We start from the raw sequence: 17,166 nt of genomic DNA, 5'->3' as shown, positions 1-17,166 counted from the left end.
TTTTGACAAGTTCATTCAGGATCGCCTTGTCAAATCTAGTCCACTTTTTAGATACATATGTACTTGTTTATAAAAGAGCTAAAATGAAACCAAGACGGTGCTTTCAATACTTACTTTTCTCAAATCATACGTTTGGTTTCCAATAACGAGGTGCTTAGTACAACATTAATTGAAAATTAGGGGGATTCAATTATTGAACTTCAAAAAGTCAGAGCAAAAGCTCGTATGAGACTTGAGACAAATTGCGACCTCAAACGAATAAAACTTGTCATGTGACACGTCAAATCACATTAGAATTAGAACAACTAGTTCAATTCTCAATAACTTTTTCAAAGGGACGTATCAGCTTTTGTAAACAATGCAATCGACGATCAAGATTGGGCGTAGCTGGTAGCTCGCACACGCTTACTAACACCACTAGCAGGTAGCGGAAAATATCCCCTATCTGATGTGTAGTGTTAGCATGCGTGGGCGAGCTACCAGCTACACCCAATCGACGATCAAATGCATTGTTTACAAAAGCTGGTACGTCCCTTTGAAAAAGTTATCGAGAATTGAAGTTATTTGGGGGCCCAGTGTTACATTGGCCTGGCCACACCTGGCAATCTCTCGTGCAGACAGGTGATCCGTGACGTAAAGCGATCTAACTGAATGGATTTCTTGGATTCAATCGACGAATCCCAATCACCCTCGGGAGCAGTAGTGGTAAATCTGCTGGACGAGATTGGATATCCGGTGATAAAAAACCTCTCCCTCGACAGAAAAGCGAGGCTACTCGCCCTCTTCAACGATCTATGGCTCACTTACTCGTATCCGGACCTCTGGAAACAAAGCTTGGTTGTGCCCATTCCGAAGAACAACACGGCGAGTGAAGAAGCTTCCTCCTTTCGGCCGATTGCGATCGCCTTTAAGGAAGCCCACGACAACGGTCACCATGCAGAGTTAGTCTTCCTTGATATTTCAAAGGCGTTCAACAGGACATGGACACCTGGTGTCATCAGGCAGCTCATCGACTGGAACCTGGAAGGTCACATCACACATTTTGTACGGAATTACCTCCTTGATCGTACCTTCCAGGTGACTGTCGGGAACACCCGCTCGGATCCGTTCCCCGAGGAAACTGGAGTACCCCAGGGATCCGTCATAGCGGTAACGCTATTCCTGGTGGCAATGAACGGGGTGTTCAGCCGATTACCCAAGAACGTGCACGTAATCGTTTATGCCGACGACATACTCATCGTCGTAACGGGACGAACGACTAAGCGGGCCAGGAACATAGCTCAAGCAGCAATCTCCGCCGTCAGCAGGTGGGCGCTTTCGGTTGGTTTCCAGCTCTCCACGCCGAAGAGTGTACGGTGCCATATCTGTCACTCGGGCCATCTGATTCGAAGACCACCGATCACCATCCAAGATCATCCGATTCTGCTCAAGAAAACAGTGCGTGTTCAGGGGGTGGTACTGGATCGCACCCTAAGCTTCAACCAGCACTTCAGGATGGTGAAAGAAAACTGTCATAGTCGCATCAACATAGTCAGGACAATCTCCCACCCACATCGCTCCAGCAACCGTGAGATCCGCCTTCGTGTCGCTCGGGCTGTTATCGACAGTCGACTTTTCTACGGCCTCATTCCGGTATACAATACCTACGTACGCATCGTATCCAGCTTTCTCCCTTCCACGCCTGCAGACGCCGCATGTGTGAAAATCGGAATCCTTCCTTTCCGCTATCGATCTGCTGCAGCCATTGCTACGAAAGCCGCTGCCCTCGCTGGCAAGACATCCAGGAACGAAAGGGTCTTTCTCCACAACGAGGGGAACAGAGCCCTCCTCACTGCAGCCAACCGTGACCTCCCCCAGCTGGCCAGGGTCCACTGGCATGGAGAGAAGAGTTGGCGATCAAACGTCGTCAAAATAGATAAGCGGATTAAGAGTGTATTCCAAGCCGGAGATAACTCTCTGCAGCTTTGAGACGTTCTGTTGCAGCGCTTCTCGGGTCGGTTTATCCGGGGCACGTTCATCGCTTTACGGACGGATCGCGGTCGCGGGCTGGAGTTGGACTCGGAGTGGCAGGACCGAACACTACAATGAGTCAAAGTCTACCGGATGAGTATTCCACCTTTTCCGCTGAAGCCGCACCTATTCTAGACGCAGCAGATCAACCGATCCTCGTGGTAACTGACTCACACAGTGTCATCCAAGCGCTGGAAGCCGAAGCCCCGAGCCACCCCTGGTTACAAGCCATTAGACGGTACGCCCCACCTTCAACCGTCTTTACGTGGATCTCCGGACACTGCAGTGCTCCCGGAAACGAGGCTGCGGACAAACTGGCGGGATCTTGGTGCATCCCATCCCCGCTACACCAGGAACGTACCCCTCCTAGACGTCAGGCGTTGGATTGTGAATACCATTATGGAAGCCTGGCAGCAGGAATGGTTCCAGTCGCGGACCACTTTCCTGAGGAAGATCAAGGAAACCGTACGCTCCTGGCTAGACAGCCAAAAGTACAAGGTAATTTCGGTGGGACACCTTTCCGCAAGGTCTGTTCAATTTGCAGCAACCCCGCCTCGGTGGAATACGTGCTGTGTGTCTGCCCGGAGTTCCAGAAGCTACGCGAACAACATGGACTCCCGGAGAACGTCAGTAATCTGCTTGGTTACGACCCCTCGACGATGGCTGCGCTGATCGCCTTTCTGAAGGAAGCCCACTTGTATGTTGTCTGTTTCATTCGTTGGGTTATCAGAGCCAGTTATACGTCACGTTCATGTCAAATTGAAACCTATTTTTTAGGCAGGATCTAGCCTGACCATCTGCTGTATAACGTGATAACTGTATAACGTGAAGAAAAAACCGATTACTTCAATCGAGGTCACAATTAGAGGTAAAAACATATTCTTACATGTGTACAAATATCAGACTTGCCGAATTTTTAAGGTTGAAGTTGTTCTACAAAACACACCGTGTAATGCTACATTCAATAGTTTCGTCACAAATGGCCATATCCCACTTTTTTTGATTTTGTCCCACAGTACATGAAATAATCAAGGGTTTTATTACATATTCAACATTTGGAAATGTTACTTTGAAAAATGTTCTAAACACGTAACTAACCGATCAGTTACTCTAGCTCACGTTAAAAATTCAACGCACGACAGTCCTGAAGCGGTACACACATAGGAACAATTACAGCTAGAAGTCCCAGCACAATGAACAAAACCATCCATGCTACTAAATTTCGTGGCATGAAGCCGGTCATTACTGTGCGAGTGACGCATATTTGCTAGCAGGAGACAAGCTGACGACGACAACCCTGCTCCGAATCCAACCCCGAGAGGACCCCTTAAAACTTTGAAGGCCACTACTACTGGGCATGCATTGCGAACAAGGGACCGGATAGCACAATGAGCCGTCACCATTTCTAAATCTCAAACTCAACCGAGTTTTTTTTACCACCACTGGGTGTATGAGGTCATCCAAGCAACTTTCATGCTCTCTTTAACTTCACCCCCCCCAACAGTTGTTGTTAGTCAGTAAGTCATGTTGGACATGTTGCTTGGCTCGCTGTTTAAGTTGAAGGTAAACCGCTCCAAATTCGCCTACGATCGCGAAACTCTGGTTTCTCTTCGTCCTCAGAGAGAGAGAGAGAGAGAGAGAGAGAGAGAAAGATGATTGATTGCCTTTTGCATTTTTATTTTAATACTCTGTGCAGAGAGATGAAGAGGTGACACTGAGCATGTGGCACTCATTTTCTCCACATGGTGTGTCCAAACTATGTAATTACTTTTTATCCATGAGATCTGGTGAACTTTTGTTGGGAAAATCTTTGCCGTCGCGAGTTAGTTCCAACAAAACAACACAATCAGAACGTTTTCGCACAACCAGGGTCAGATGGTGGACCATTCGCCTAATTGGAACCACTTAAACTTATTTATCACGCATTCACCAGAACAGAACTACAGCCAATCGGAAAGCATGAATAATTCCACACGCTTCGGACTCGGTGAAATGAATTATGACCCAAACGCGACAAGCTTAGTAAACGACAAATTGCTGCAACTTTTCGCTTATCTTGATAGGCGCGAAATGTGTTCCGTGTTGTGTGACATGGTAGCTGATACTAGGGCAAACACGTGCTACCGGATAAGGAGCTACTGGAATGCTAACTACACTGGAAAATCGCTGAAAACCGATACCAAAAAGGAAAGTGAGCCTGCGGGGGGAAAGCCTAAGAAATGAAACTAATATAATTAAAAGCTAATGAGTAAACAGAGGCAAAAAGACCGAAAGCTGTAAAAGTTTATTCTACCGAGGCGAAATGGGTGAACAAAAAACAGCTGTAAAATAATACGATCGATCGGATGTTGGTTTTCGGTAGTTCTCTCTCTCCCGTTCCGATGGGGATTGGCACATTTTGTCCATGTTTGTGTTAGCAGTATGTATCTTAAAGATACTCAGGGTAGAAGTAGGGAACGAGCGGGGTGACTGATTTATGGATGGTATTCGTTGAAAAAAAAGGGAAAAGCTTTCGGAATTTTGCCGCGTTTCTCCACCCGCTAGCGGTGGGCTGGGGAATTATAGCAGCGCATGTCTATTTTCCCATACAAATTCTTCAGCATCGACTTGTCGTAAGATTGGCCTGATTGGGAGTATCCAGTGTCCTACATTTTCAAGGAGATCTCCCGATAGGCCAGTCAGTAAAGGTGTGGCAAAACGGTTTTTTGGGGTGTCAACAACCTACCTAGAAATAAGCTAAATCTAAAGTCATAGGGTATACGTCCCTAACCTCGGTCTAATATGCAGCCATAGATTACGTTTTTAATCATAACTCATCAATTAATTTACCTGCAAACGATATTCTACTGCTAAATGGTATGCTTAGATATGCTTATCATGTCGTTTGCTATCAGGAACCGCAAAAAGTTGAAAAACTTACTTTTTTTAAGACAAAAACTCACCAGGGAAATGTATGTAATATCGGTCTATTGTCCCCAAATTGGGTCTATTTATGGATGCAACTTCGTCCTATCCTGTTTGATTCTCAAAAAAAACGCTCTTGGTAACGTTTTCTTATGTATTTTTTTTTATCACTATCACTGTTAACTTAATACTCTTCATTCCTCAAAACATTTCTTAGAGAAAATTTTACGAAAACTACATTAAATCACTCAAGTTAAAAATTAAAAATTAAAAATTTCGCTTATCGTCTTTCGACCGCAGAATATCTAAATCAAAACATTGTGATGTTCATTATACAGATTTGGCAGAAAAAATCTCCCTTCCTGTTCGTTCCTTATCATCCAAATGCAAACCACATTGTTGACGTTACTCTTATTGCTATATGCTGTCAAATGAATTTCATGGGCCAAAGTTAGGAACATAGAAAAGAAATGTGTCCCTAAAGTTGGGTCCATGATTTACTTGTGAAAACGTTGTTAAACAATTAAAATAAACATAAAATATTCAAACAGTAACTGTGAGTTTTACGTCTAGTGTGTATTATCAGGTAATTCCATTCAATAAATGCCATAATCAGGCCATTTGATGATCGTCAGTGCAACCTTCCCATCTTAACCTTAGAAGTCATGGCGGCTAAAAACTCCGAACAGAGTGATATTCTCAACCAGTTTTATTACTTACGAGAGCTGAAAATGTATTGAAATGTTGTGATATAAATTGATTTGTGTGTGGTACACATTTATCAATCATCAGTGATCAATATTTTCCTTATTTTTTGTGTAATATTCCTTAATTAATTATTTATTTGCGTGATAGGCCGAATGAAAGGACTAGACCCACATTACATACCGTAACCCTATTTTCCTTAAAGTATTCGAATCAAATGTGCGCGACACTTAACGGTTCCCCTGAGCACGCTGGAGGGTTTTTAGGTAATAGAGTGATTAAAATGATGCTATTGTACGTGCCTGGGAGACTTGCACATGAATTGAATAAGATGGTTCTTGGTTCTTCCCTCCGAACAAAGCATTAACCGAGATGATTAGTTCTGCTTTGTAACTTCTAAGTGTCAAGAAATGATTGATGTGAATCTCATTGAGATAGGGTAGAGAAATACTTCGGCCTAATCGCCCATTTTGGGCCTATGGAACAGAAAACTTCAAATAAATCCATGATTTCAGAGTTAACAAGTCAATTATGCGTTTCGTACGATACTCTAGTTAATAAGCTACCGAACGAAGTCAATGAGAACGCGTGATATCAAGGTTTGCACCCATTATTCCCAAAAACAAAAGAAGCGCTCCGACCGAATCAAATTTTATCTTCATCCGATAGGCCGAAATGAATTCATTGGCGGTTCAATGCGTTAGGCCGAGTTTAGAATCCGTAGGCCGAGTTTGGCGTCAAGAAGCAGTGCACAGTGGTACAGAATGCAGATTTAGGTGGAATGATATGTTTTGAACCTGAAATTGAAACTTTAGACTAAAGTCTCTTCTACAAAGATGTTCCTTATAGTTAGGCCCTCGTTTTTATCACAATGAATTCTAGAGTGGTTCCTATTATCATTAAAATCAAAAATCTAACTTTTTTGTTTGAATAAATTAAGGTATACATTCTTTGGCAAAGTTATAGCTAAGCTAATTAAAAGCAACTTTGTTGAAAATAACTTTTTTGTATCTCTTAAATTGGCCGATTTAGAGATATTTTCTTTAATTGAGTTAGGGTGGCTCTTAAAAAAATAGTTTTTTTTTGCTCTATTTTTCTTATTTCGAATTTCTCAGCAAAGGTGTATTGAGATAACTTTTAGATCTTAAGATGGCGCAAATTTTTGCTGCACAAAGCTTGTCAATATCTTTCGCCGATCAAGAGTTATTGACGTTTGTATACTAAAAATATGCACTTTTCAAATGTTAATATCTCTGGTTGGGGCAAACAAAAAAAAAGTTTTTTTGCAGCATTTGAAAGGGCGTATGTTATTCTCAATAATATGAAAAAATTAGAGGTAAGTTATTTTTTTAACTCGTATAAAATCAATTTGAATTTATTCATATTTTTTACTATATTTGAGTACATCTTTTTTATTAGAAGAGATACAGGCAACAAATTCAGTTGTAAAACATTCGTCTTGAAGAGTTTTAAAAGTCTCTAGAAGATAATATTCATGTGAATTTTCAAATAAAAAAGTTATTGCTAAAAAACTATTTTTTTCCAGGAGCACCCTAAGTCAACTCCGAAAAATTACTCTAAAATGAGAACGTTAAGAGATAGAAAAAAATTTTCTTCCACAAAGTTGCTTGCAAGTAACTTAACTACAACTTTTTTGAAAAACACATGTTTATATTTTGTAAAACAAAAAAGTTAGTTTTAAAAATACCACCCTGACGTTTGCAAACACCAAAAGAAGGGAACTTTTAAGAACAAAAACTTCTTGCAAGACGCTAAATGTCCAAATATTGAAACAAATGTACTAGTACATTTTATATAAATTTGTCATTAGAGTGGTCCTATGAAATCCATCTTTTGCCAATAACTTTTTTATTTGAAATTTATCATGAAAGTCATCTTCTAGAGACTTTTAAAACTCTTCAAGACAAATGTTTTACAGCTGAATTTGTGCCCGTATCTCTTCTAATAAAAAAAGATATGCTCAAATATAGTAAAAAATATGAATAAATTCAAATTGATTTTATACGAGTTTAAAAAATAACATACCTCCATTTTTTTCATATTATTGAGAATAACATACGCCCTTTCAAATGCTGCAAAAAAACTTCTTTTTTTTTTTGTTTGCCCCAACCAGAGATATTAACATTTGAAAAGTGCATATTTTTAGTATACAAACGTCAATAACTCTTGATCGGCGAAAGATATTGACAAGCTTTGTGCAGCAAAAATTTGCGCCATCTTAAGATCTAAAAGTTATCTCAATACACCTTTGCTGAGAAATTCGAAATAAGAAAAATAGAGCAAAAAAACTGTTTTTTTAAGAGCCACCCTTACTCAATTCGAGAAAATAGCTCTAAATCGGCCAATTTAAGAGATACAAAAAAGTTTATTTCAACAAAGTTGCTTGAAATTAGCTCAGCTATAACTTTGCCGAAGAATGTATACCTTAATTTATTCAAACAAAAAAGTTAGATTTTTGATTTTAATGATAATAGGAACCACCCTCATTGTCATAAAAATGAGGGCCTAACTATAAGGAACAACTTTGTACAAGAGACTTTTAGTCTAAAGTTTCAATTTCAGGCTCAAAACATATCATTCCACCTAAATCTGCATTCTGGACCACTGTGCAGTGTTAGACTTTTGACAATATCTCAACGATTGGTTTCTCTTTATCAATTCTTACGATACGTACGGAAAGGTAAATAAATTTGGAAGCTATCAGTAATAATAACATTGCGTTTGGTACTAAACTGCGCTAGATTAAGAGAGACTAAATGCGGGTTGTGCTTAATAGGCCGGAAATGGGGTAGTTAACCCTACACTACCCGTCATAAGTATGAACTCACATTGAAAAGTATTGCAACACTCCACAGTGGTCCTAACGGTGAAAAACGTGATCGCGTGGAATTACTCCAAAACCGTTCATGTTAGTGTCTTTGGAGAAGTTTCGAGGCTTGCAAAGTCCTATTTGGTGATGGTACCCGTTAGGTGATTAATTCCCCTAAAAGTGAGACAAGAAATTCGTTTTCTTAAAGAATCGGTACGTTTCTTTTTGGCCGGTACAGCGCTCCTAGTGGTCGGTACTGGAATTGTTTGACAGAAATTGGTTTACAATGTCTATCTCTTGAAATCATGTTCAAAAATTTCAAAAAAAGTTCATGTTTTCTTGAATTTCCACGCGATGGAAGAAAAAAGAAGATAATTAATGCTGCACATATGATATGAAAACCCGACAAGGTCGGGTACGAGGATCGCAAAAGAGTTGAAAATGGCCAAAACCACCGTCTGTGCAGTGCAAAAACGTTTCAAGGAACGTTTATCTTCGTAAGCACAGCAAATACCGAACCTATTCCACGAAAGCATGTTATTCTAAAGCGAACACGGATTACAAGCGACTCAACAACCAACTGTACCATGTACACCAAGACCAGCTTCAGCGTCATCTGAAATCAAATCCTAAGAGCTGAATGCCCAAAGAAAGGAAAGCGGACTACCCTCAAGCATGACGAACGGCGTAGTGGAAGTGGACTCTATCGTGGGTATTGTCGACTTGTTTCGCACACAATTCAGCAGTGTTTTCAACAACGAACGACTTAGCACTCAGGATGTAATTTTCTATCACCAGCGCAATGGTTATTTCAGTCGGGAGGCAGCTAAAAACTTCAACGAGATCCGGTCCAGACGGCACAGCGAAGTTAGCCCTCTAACACTGCCTGACTGCTCTCGCGACACCTCTGACCAACGTTTTCAATCTCTCCTTGAAGTCTGGGATTTTCTCAGCTTGCTGGAAAGAGTCTTTCGTGTTCCCAATCCACAAGAACGGCTGCAAAAGGACTGTTTCAAACTACCGTGGAATAGCTTCGTTAAGTGATACCTCCAAACTTTTTGAGTTGATTATTCTCGGAAAATTGATTCAAAGTTTTGCACACTGTATCTCGACGGATCAGCATGGCTTCATGCCTAAACGTTCCACGACGACCAATTCAGTTACGTTCACTTCGTTCATCGTTCGTGAAGTAGAACGTGGCCATCAAGTAGATGCCATCTACACCGACATCTCCGCAGCATTTGACAAAATTAACCATGACAACAATGAAATGTCAAGGCAAGTTTGACACAATTGCCTGACGAAATTAAGGAACTCCCAATTAAACAGCAGCCCGACGATAAAGCCCTTAACGAACGAATGAGTGAGTTTTTTTTTTCAAAGTTCATTCTGAGTTTCTTGTGACTGCTGTACCACTTTTTGGTGGAATTTGAGTAGTGGCAGCTTACTAATTCCAGCCAAATTAGGCAATCCACCTCATGCTGCTCCAGAAAAGACAGAATTCTTTTCCTTATGTACTCCTCTTGGTAAATTTGCTGGTTCATGGTCCCAGTTTCTCTTTTAATTCCACAACCAACCAGACAAGAATTTTTTGGGGAATTTCAATTTCTTTTTGATTTTACATTCTTCCGGATCACTTTTCCGGTCAACCGAGGTATGAAATTCCTGTCCAGGAATTTGATCGAAAACTGCCAGGAGTGGATAGACCGGGATTTTCGTATTGACCGCGCAAGATCGAATCGCCACGTACTTGTTCCGGTGAAACAAATTAACTTATCCTGACAACCAATGCCTACTGTGATTCTATACACTCTTAGCTTGATTAAGAAATTTTGAAAAGAAAATGCCTTTATAGCAACATTTTTAATGTGTCCGCATTTTTTCGTGTTCAACCTTTAAGCTTATAAACTGTTTTAAACTGGTAAAAATAGAATAAGACATGATGAGTCAAATATCGAGCGATCGGAATTTTCTATTCAAGATACCAGGAATTCATAAAATCCCCGACGATATTTTGGATCATTTGACATTTGACATGCATGTCATGACATGACATGTCTGCAGACTGACAAATAATCAACAATTTTGGAAATAAGAAAGTTTTTAATACATTTTAACTTGAGAGGTGTCAGACTAATTAAAGGAAAACCTGAATGAAACATTTGGACCTGTACCTGAATGAACCCTTTGTTTTAATATCTCTTGGTCTTATGATACATTTTGGATTTAGTTTTAAAAAATTCCAGATTATTTTTCTTTTTAATCTTCAAATTCTGTTGTCAATTGAATTTTAAAATAATAGATTGGAATATGGTCTTCGATTAATGTGCGATACCTCTAACAACAAGATATAAGGAAAATGATTCTACAAAAAGAACTGCAAGATGCGGGAAATTTACAAATCATAGGACTGAGACACCCTGGGACCTCCCTTAGCTCAGTCGGTAAAGGCGCAGCTACAAAGCAAGACCATGCTGGAGGTGGCTGGGTTCAATTCCCGGTCCGGTCTAGGAATTTTTTGGGTTGGAAAATTTCTCGACTTCCCTGGGCATAGAAGTATGATTGGACTTGCCACACAATTATACCAATGCAAAAATAGTACAGGAATCGAATGCTCTCAATTAATAACTGTGGAAGTGCATCTAGAACACTAAAATGAGAGCACGCAATAAGCTAATTATCTTAGATAAGAAGATAAGAAGATAAGAAGACAAGAAGAAGAAGAAGGTATAGGTATAAAAATGAAACTACAATGTGTTGAATCGGAACCTACCTGACTAATAAAAACCAAAGATGCAAGTAAGCTAAAGGAGAAAAATCTATACAACTCTCTAATAAGGACAATCCCCAAAGGCTTGGTAGCCATCATAATGAAGTAATGAAATTAGAGAGTTGTATAGATTTTTCTCCTTTAGCTTACTTAAATCTTTGGTTTTTATTAGTTAGGTAGGTTCCGATTCAACACATTGTAGTTTCATTTTTATACCTATGATCTTGACTTTTTTACCTAGGGGATGAGTACTTAAGGGGGTTAGATTTTGATAAGTTCTTTAGTGGGAATGACACTGATGAAGACTGCACATTGTAGTCGAAATACGGATTATGCTGGATACCAAAATTATTTAAGTGGAATTAAATAGAAGATAACCTTTTTTTGCTGTTTTATTTAGCATTCCGCTAACACCCCAATTTCATTACTTCATTACTTCTATAAATTTGTGAGTTGAATATATAAAGGGAAATATTGAGCACAAGAGGAACTTAAATCAATGCTGACTAATTTAAGCTGTAATGACAATTGTAAGACGTACCAAAACCAATAAATCCCCTGTGGTACCGTGGGAAGCAAAGGGTCAAACGTATAAAATACAGTACTATATAATGGGAAATTAAAAAAAAAACGATGGAGATTCCCGACGATTTTGTATAGTGTTGATAATTATTATATCTTATTGTCTACTCATTTTTCCTAATAACATTTCAAGAGGTTTCTAGGTTTTTTCGAATGTTTCTACCATAAAGTACCATAGTTTCATTAACCTATGATCCTAATGCCACGCATTTTTCAAAAATACAATCCAAATGTATAATGAAAATATTTTAAATTGAGCTAGAAACTCTGACAGCTATAACGCTGGCCAGACTGGAGAGTTATAACATGTTATAACGGTTGTCAAATAATTGCAACACAGAAAGCACCACCAAGATAGCGCTATAACATGTTATAACTCTGTAGTCTGAACGTACTATATGATTGACTAGTGTAAAGGAAAAATATGATTATAAAAAAATATTACAACATCTTTAGAAAACTATTTTAATTCACCTTGCAATGCTCATTATATTATCAATAATTCTTGCTAGGAATTCCCTGAAGAATTCTCCTGAAAATTCACTTGAAGTTCATCTCAGAATTTACTTAATATTATTCTGAAATTCCCATGGAATTATCTTAGGAATATTTTTTAGTTCTGCTAAGAAATCCCATAATTTCTTCGAAATGCTGTTGGGATTCTCCTTTGAATTATCTGAAGAAAAAAAACACCGGAATATCCTTAGAATACTCCTCAAAATCTACTTGAAATTTAGCTCCGAATTTTCCAAGGATATTCCTAAGAAATCCGTTGGTATTAATCTCATTGAATATATTTTGGAATTACCGTTGAATATTGCCCCTTTCCTTGGAATTTAACTCATAACTATGAAATTCTCACATAAAAAATAACTTGCAGTTTTTCTTAGATTTCTCCACAATATTTGTCAGAACCCTCCTGGAATTTTTTAACTAAATTAATTTGAGTTTCGATAGGAATTATACTCATATTTAATTGTAATCCTCCATAATATACCCTCTATGAATTCTCCGAAAACTCACATGGAAATATGCTCCGGATTCCTTTTGTCCCATAATCTTCTTTAAATTATCCTCAGAATGTCCTTAAAATACACTTTTGTATTATCTTGAAGTTCTTCTCAGAATGATTATGGTGTTATCCTCCTTCTCGTTCAAATATTCTCATAGTTCCTTAAGAATTAACGTCAAAACCTGTTATGAATTTTCCTTAAAATTTGTATTAAATCCTATTCAAGATTGCCTTGGAATTCTACTAAGAATTACCTACAAAACTAGAGCTCTAGGACATTGACGAAAATGATCCAAGGGTTAAATTTTGTGGACATTGACAAGAATAAAAATTTAAACTCATCAGATACATGAACTTGGAGAAATTTTAGAGATCTGGGTTCAAATTTAACTTAAGCCAATCAGTAGATTAACTATGTAAAAAACCAAAGACTACTTTTTGAGGAAGTGTTTGATTTTAGTTGAAATAAGGTTCTTATATTTATTGTAACGAAATAAATATATGACATGAAAATTTGAAACTGTTGAGTTATGGATAACAATTTAAATTCTAACTTGCCGTATTTAAAGTTCCAGAGAAGCTTTACAGAGTATTTCTTTCAAAAGAATTTCCCCTTAGAGATTTCTTTACAGAATTCTTCTAAAAAAAATCGGGTTTATCTCTGGGAGTGCCTTGAATTTTCTTTACAACAGTGCAGAAATTATCTGCAGAACACTAAAACATCATGAAATTCGTCCTTAGATTCTCTTTGAATTATAAACTTTTTTATAGAATTCATCTCCTAAGAAATTCCCATGCTGTTCACCTCTGAGTTCTCGAAAAAAATTTATCTGAATTGTCTTGGAGTTCTCATCTAAGTTCTACTGAAAATTCATATGGAGTTCTCCTTAATTTTATCTGGAAATGCTTTCAAAGTAGTTCCTAGTCCAAGTTTTACCCAAGAAGTTGTTCACAGGACTACTTAAAAAAAACTGTAACAAAGTAGCTGTATCCTGAAAATCTAGTCTTGACATTTTTTAAAGAGAGGAAGAAGCACATTTTTTTTTCAATTTGCCATCGAAGTTCACGAGTTTATCCCGGTGACATCGAATTTTCGGTATTTTATTTTTTTATGATTATTTAATTTTGCAGTTGAATCTGGACTCCTCAAAGGTGTGAAATCGCAAATAAAAGTGTACTTTGATGATATCGTCTTCGTCTTCGATTTCTTCTGCGTACTTTTTCGTTCGTTAGTTTAATGGACTTCCAACTAAGAACTAAGCATACTGTAGCACTGTGACAATTTTTATTTATTTTTTAAACGAATTTTACATTGCAATTCAAGCGGGAATGGCGAAGAAAGTGACTTTAGAGACCACCTTCAAAAAAGTAACAAAGTCTCCAAAAAGTGACTCGCTATCAGCCTAGTAAGTTGCTGCAGGTTTCTGAAAGTTGTTGTAAGAAAATAATATGGTACATAAAGTACGGGAACATACTTTTGCTTTTTGCTTAACACGATGCCTCCTACTTGCAATGTTTGAAAAATCATAGCTCAGTCATTTATTGACGAATTTCATAATTTAAAACTTTATACCTTAAATATTTCTTCGGAATCAATAGATTTGAAATCCATCGATAAATATCTGAGCAATTATTTTTCAAACATTGCCAATTTTTCGTTACACAATTTACCGGAGGCATCGTGTTCGGAGTGTTAACAGAAATTTACAGAAAATCAAGTACAGGATAGTTTTTTGCAGTCAACTATCCACATCTTTGATATTGAAGGGACCATCTAATAGCAGAAATGTTGAGTTAAGGATCAACACATTGATGCAATTTTTCTCCAAGAGACTATTACTGTAGCTTAAACAATCAACTTCTACTGTAGTTCAATACCCTTATTTCGATCCGATGAATTACGAGTTCTAAAAAGATGACTGTATTTGGCATGCTTCTTTATGATTCATGATTAAGCTACACACCAAATTTCTTAAATCTTGTTCGGTACTTTTTTGCTGGATTCGTTCTGTAAAATATAATATTTGCCGAAAGCTTTGTAAAAAGTATTGATTTACCAATTTTCCGCAATCAAAACTGCTGAATTTCCGTAATTTATAGAAATCTACCGAAAACTGTAAATCAAAATTACTGATCTAAATTGTAAATTGCTGCAATTCCGCAATACTGTAAACAATGTGACGAATGTGTTGTAAACATAATCTTTTACAAAAACAAACAGCAGTAATGTACCAGATTTTTGTAAAAAATACAGAACAGATTTCTAAACTTCACACTGTAAAGCTTTGTTGTCATTTTGAAGTTGAGTGTTCTTCCTCTATCCTTTGTGACTAGTAAGTACGTTACTTTTTTCCTATAATCCGTGCGATTTACATCGAAAGTATTAATTATATAATTCTTTTTCATTTCTGGACCAATTGCTTTCAGACGACATGGACATTAAATGGCCAAATGTCACACACAAACCTCGTCCACAACAGCAAAAAGCGAATTTGTGCACGGTTCGCTACTGGGTCGCTAACCACGGTCAGGTTCTTATTTACTTTATATACGGACGCACGATGAAAATGTATGTTTATACACAATAAATAAATGATTAGTCAAATGAATCTTCAGGTTTGTTGTTAGAAATAATAATTAATTAATCAATAAAAATCATGTTATTAATGATTATTTCAGGCAAATTAAGTACAGCCAATTCGGTAAAATTATACCGAACGCTATATTGCAAACTTCACCGATCATTCAGCAAAATTTACAGTCCTGATCAGTACATTTTGACAGCTCACAAGGGAACAAAATTTACCGAACGAATATTAAATAAAAAAAAATACCGAATAGATTACCAAATGTTCAGCTGTTCTATATTCGGTAAAAAAATACGGTATACTGTAAAAAAAATCTTAGTGTATACACTGAAGATTAACCGGAATTGAGATAACTGTATCAAAGATAATCGTCGCTTTTCATAGGCTCTTCAATACCGAATGAATCGCAAATTTGAGAAAGAAAAAAATGACACCATGAGTCGCTTATCGGAAGTTCAATAATACTTAATGTTTACTGTGCCAGCGCTCAAAAATTCGAAAAGAAATGAATCAATACAGTTGTCAAATTGATTTCCAACACACCCTTTTCAGCACATTACTGTGCGGCTCCACCATTCAAACATCCATTCATACACTTCCATCAATTTACTTATCGTTCCGGTTAGAGGCAAACCTTTTTATCGCCGCCACCATCCAGCTGATTCAGCACTTCCACACTCGTTCGCATTCAATTTGATAGCACGTCGCGACTCAATGAAACTCGGATCTAAAAAAAACCCCGAATCCCATCGTCATCCGAAAGTAAGTAACCTCGGCGGTTTTGTCATTCTTCAATACAGCTATCCAGCGCTGATAAGACGGACCTGATGCCTTTCAGGTCGTTAACAAAAATGCGATTGCGATTACAACTAATTGTCGATGCCTCACCATGTCACTCGATAGGGTTTCCTTTGTGCTCGCGTTTTCACACTTTCCAAACCACGTTAATATTGATCATTAAAACCAACAACCTACCATTATCATCACACACTCACTATGCCCATGCAACTCCGAGCTGTGATTTGCACTATTTTGCGTTGTCGCTTCTACTATTCTCACTTGAGATGCAGCCAACTACAAACATTTTTTTTTTCGATGCAAAATTTTGCGTTACCCCTAGCTGCCTGCACGCAGAAACACTCCCACTTGGAATTCACCACGCGGAAAGACGAATACGACGCAGCGTGCGTCGTTCGTATACACGATATGGTTTCTTCTGAAACAACAACAATAACGATGACAACGGCGGCGACTTTTACGGAGACAACAAGCACGACGGCGGCGACTACGATGGATGATGAAGACGACGGCGACGTCGATACAAACCACCACAACCAACCTAGACGGTTCAAACTCATCAACGAAACTGAAAACCGTTTGGAACGCGACACCATAGGAGTTTGGGACGGACGACGACGACGACGACGTCGAAGGGTACTCAACTCACTCGTCTAGATATGGCAAAAGCGAGCCGAGACATCGGAATGGAACGACCACCGCGCACATGGCTGCTGCTGCTGCTGGAGAGCCCAACCAGAAGAAGCACACGGAGCGAGGGAGCATCGTTGTTGGGGAGAACACATTACTGGCACTCACCACCAATACACCAACATGGGGCCAGCCGGGTGCATGAAGCGTAAACACGCAGAAGAGCGTCGTGAATGCATTTTTTTTTGCTGGCTTCGAAGGGTAAAGCGACCACCGAGAGACGCCTGCTCGACTAATAGGGACGTCCTACACAACATGTGAAGGGGTTTGTCGCTCA

General features: G+C 38.6%; 1 protein-coding gene across 2 annotated transcripts in view; it reads right to left on the bottom strand.

The window, feature by feature from the left end:
• The window catches only part of Calx (sodium/calcium exchanger 3), a 771,840-nt gene extending 755,139 nt beyond the window's left edge, over window positions 1-16,701 (bottom strand). For both annotated transcript variants that reach the window (XM_065224018.1, XM_065224021.1), the window contains exon 1: window positions 16,377-16,701. The gene's annotated coding sequence lies outside the window, so the exon portion shown is untranslated. The remainder of the gene's footprint in view (window positions 1-16,376) is intronic.
• Window positions 16,702-17,166: the final 465 nt, after the last annotated feature.

This window comes from Ochlerotatus camptorhynchus, unplaced genomic scaffold (assembly GCF_037179485.1).
Source record: "Ochlerotatus camptorhynchus isolate MF236.1 unplaced genomic scaffold, CSIRO-AGI_Acam_v1.1 ptg000203l, whole genome shotgun sequence".
NCBI classification, from domain to species: Eukaryota; Metazoa; Arthropoda; class Insecta; order Diptera; family Culicidae; genus Ochlerotatus; species Ochlerotatus camptorhynchus.
Note: the sequence above shows the minus strand (reverse complement) of the source record. Positions and strands in the feature narration are given on the sequence as shown.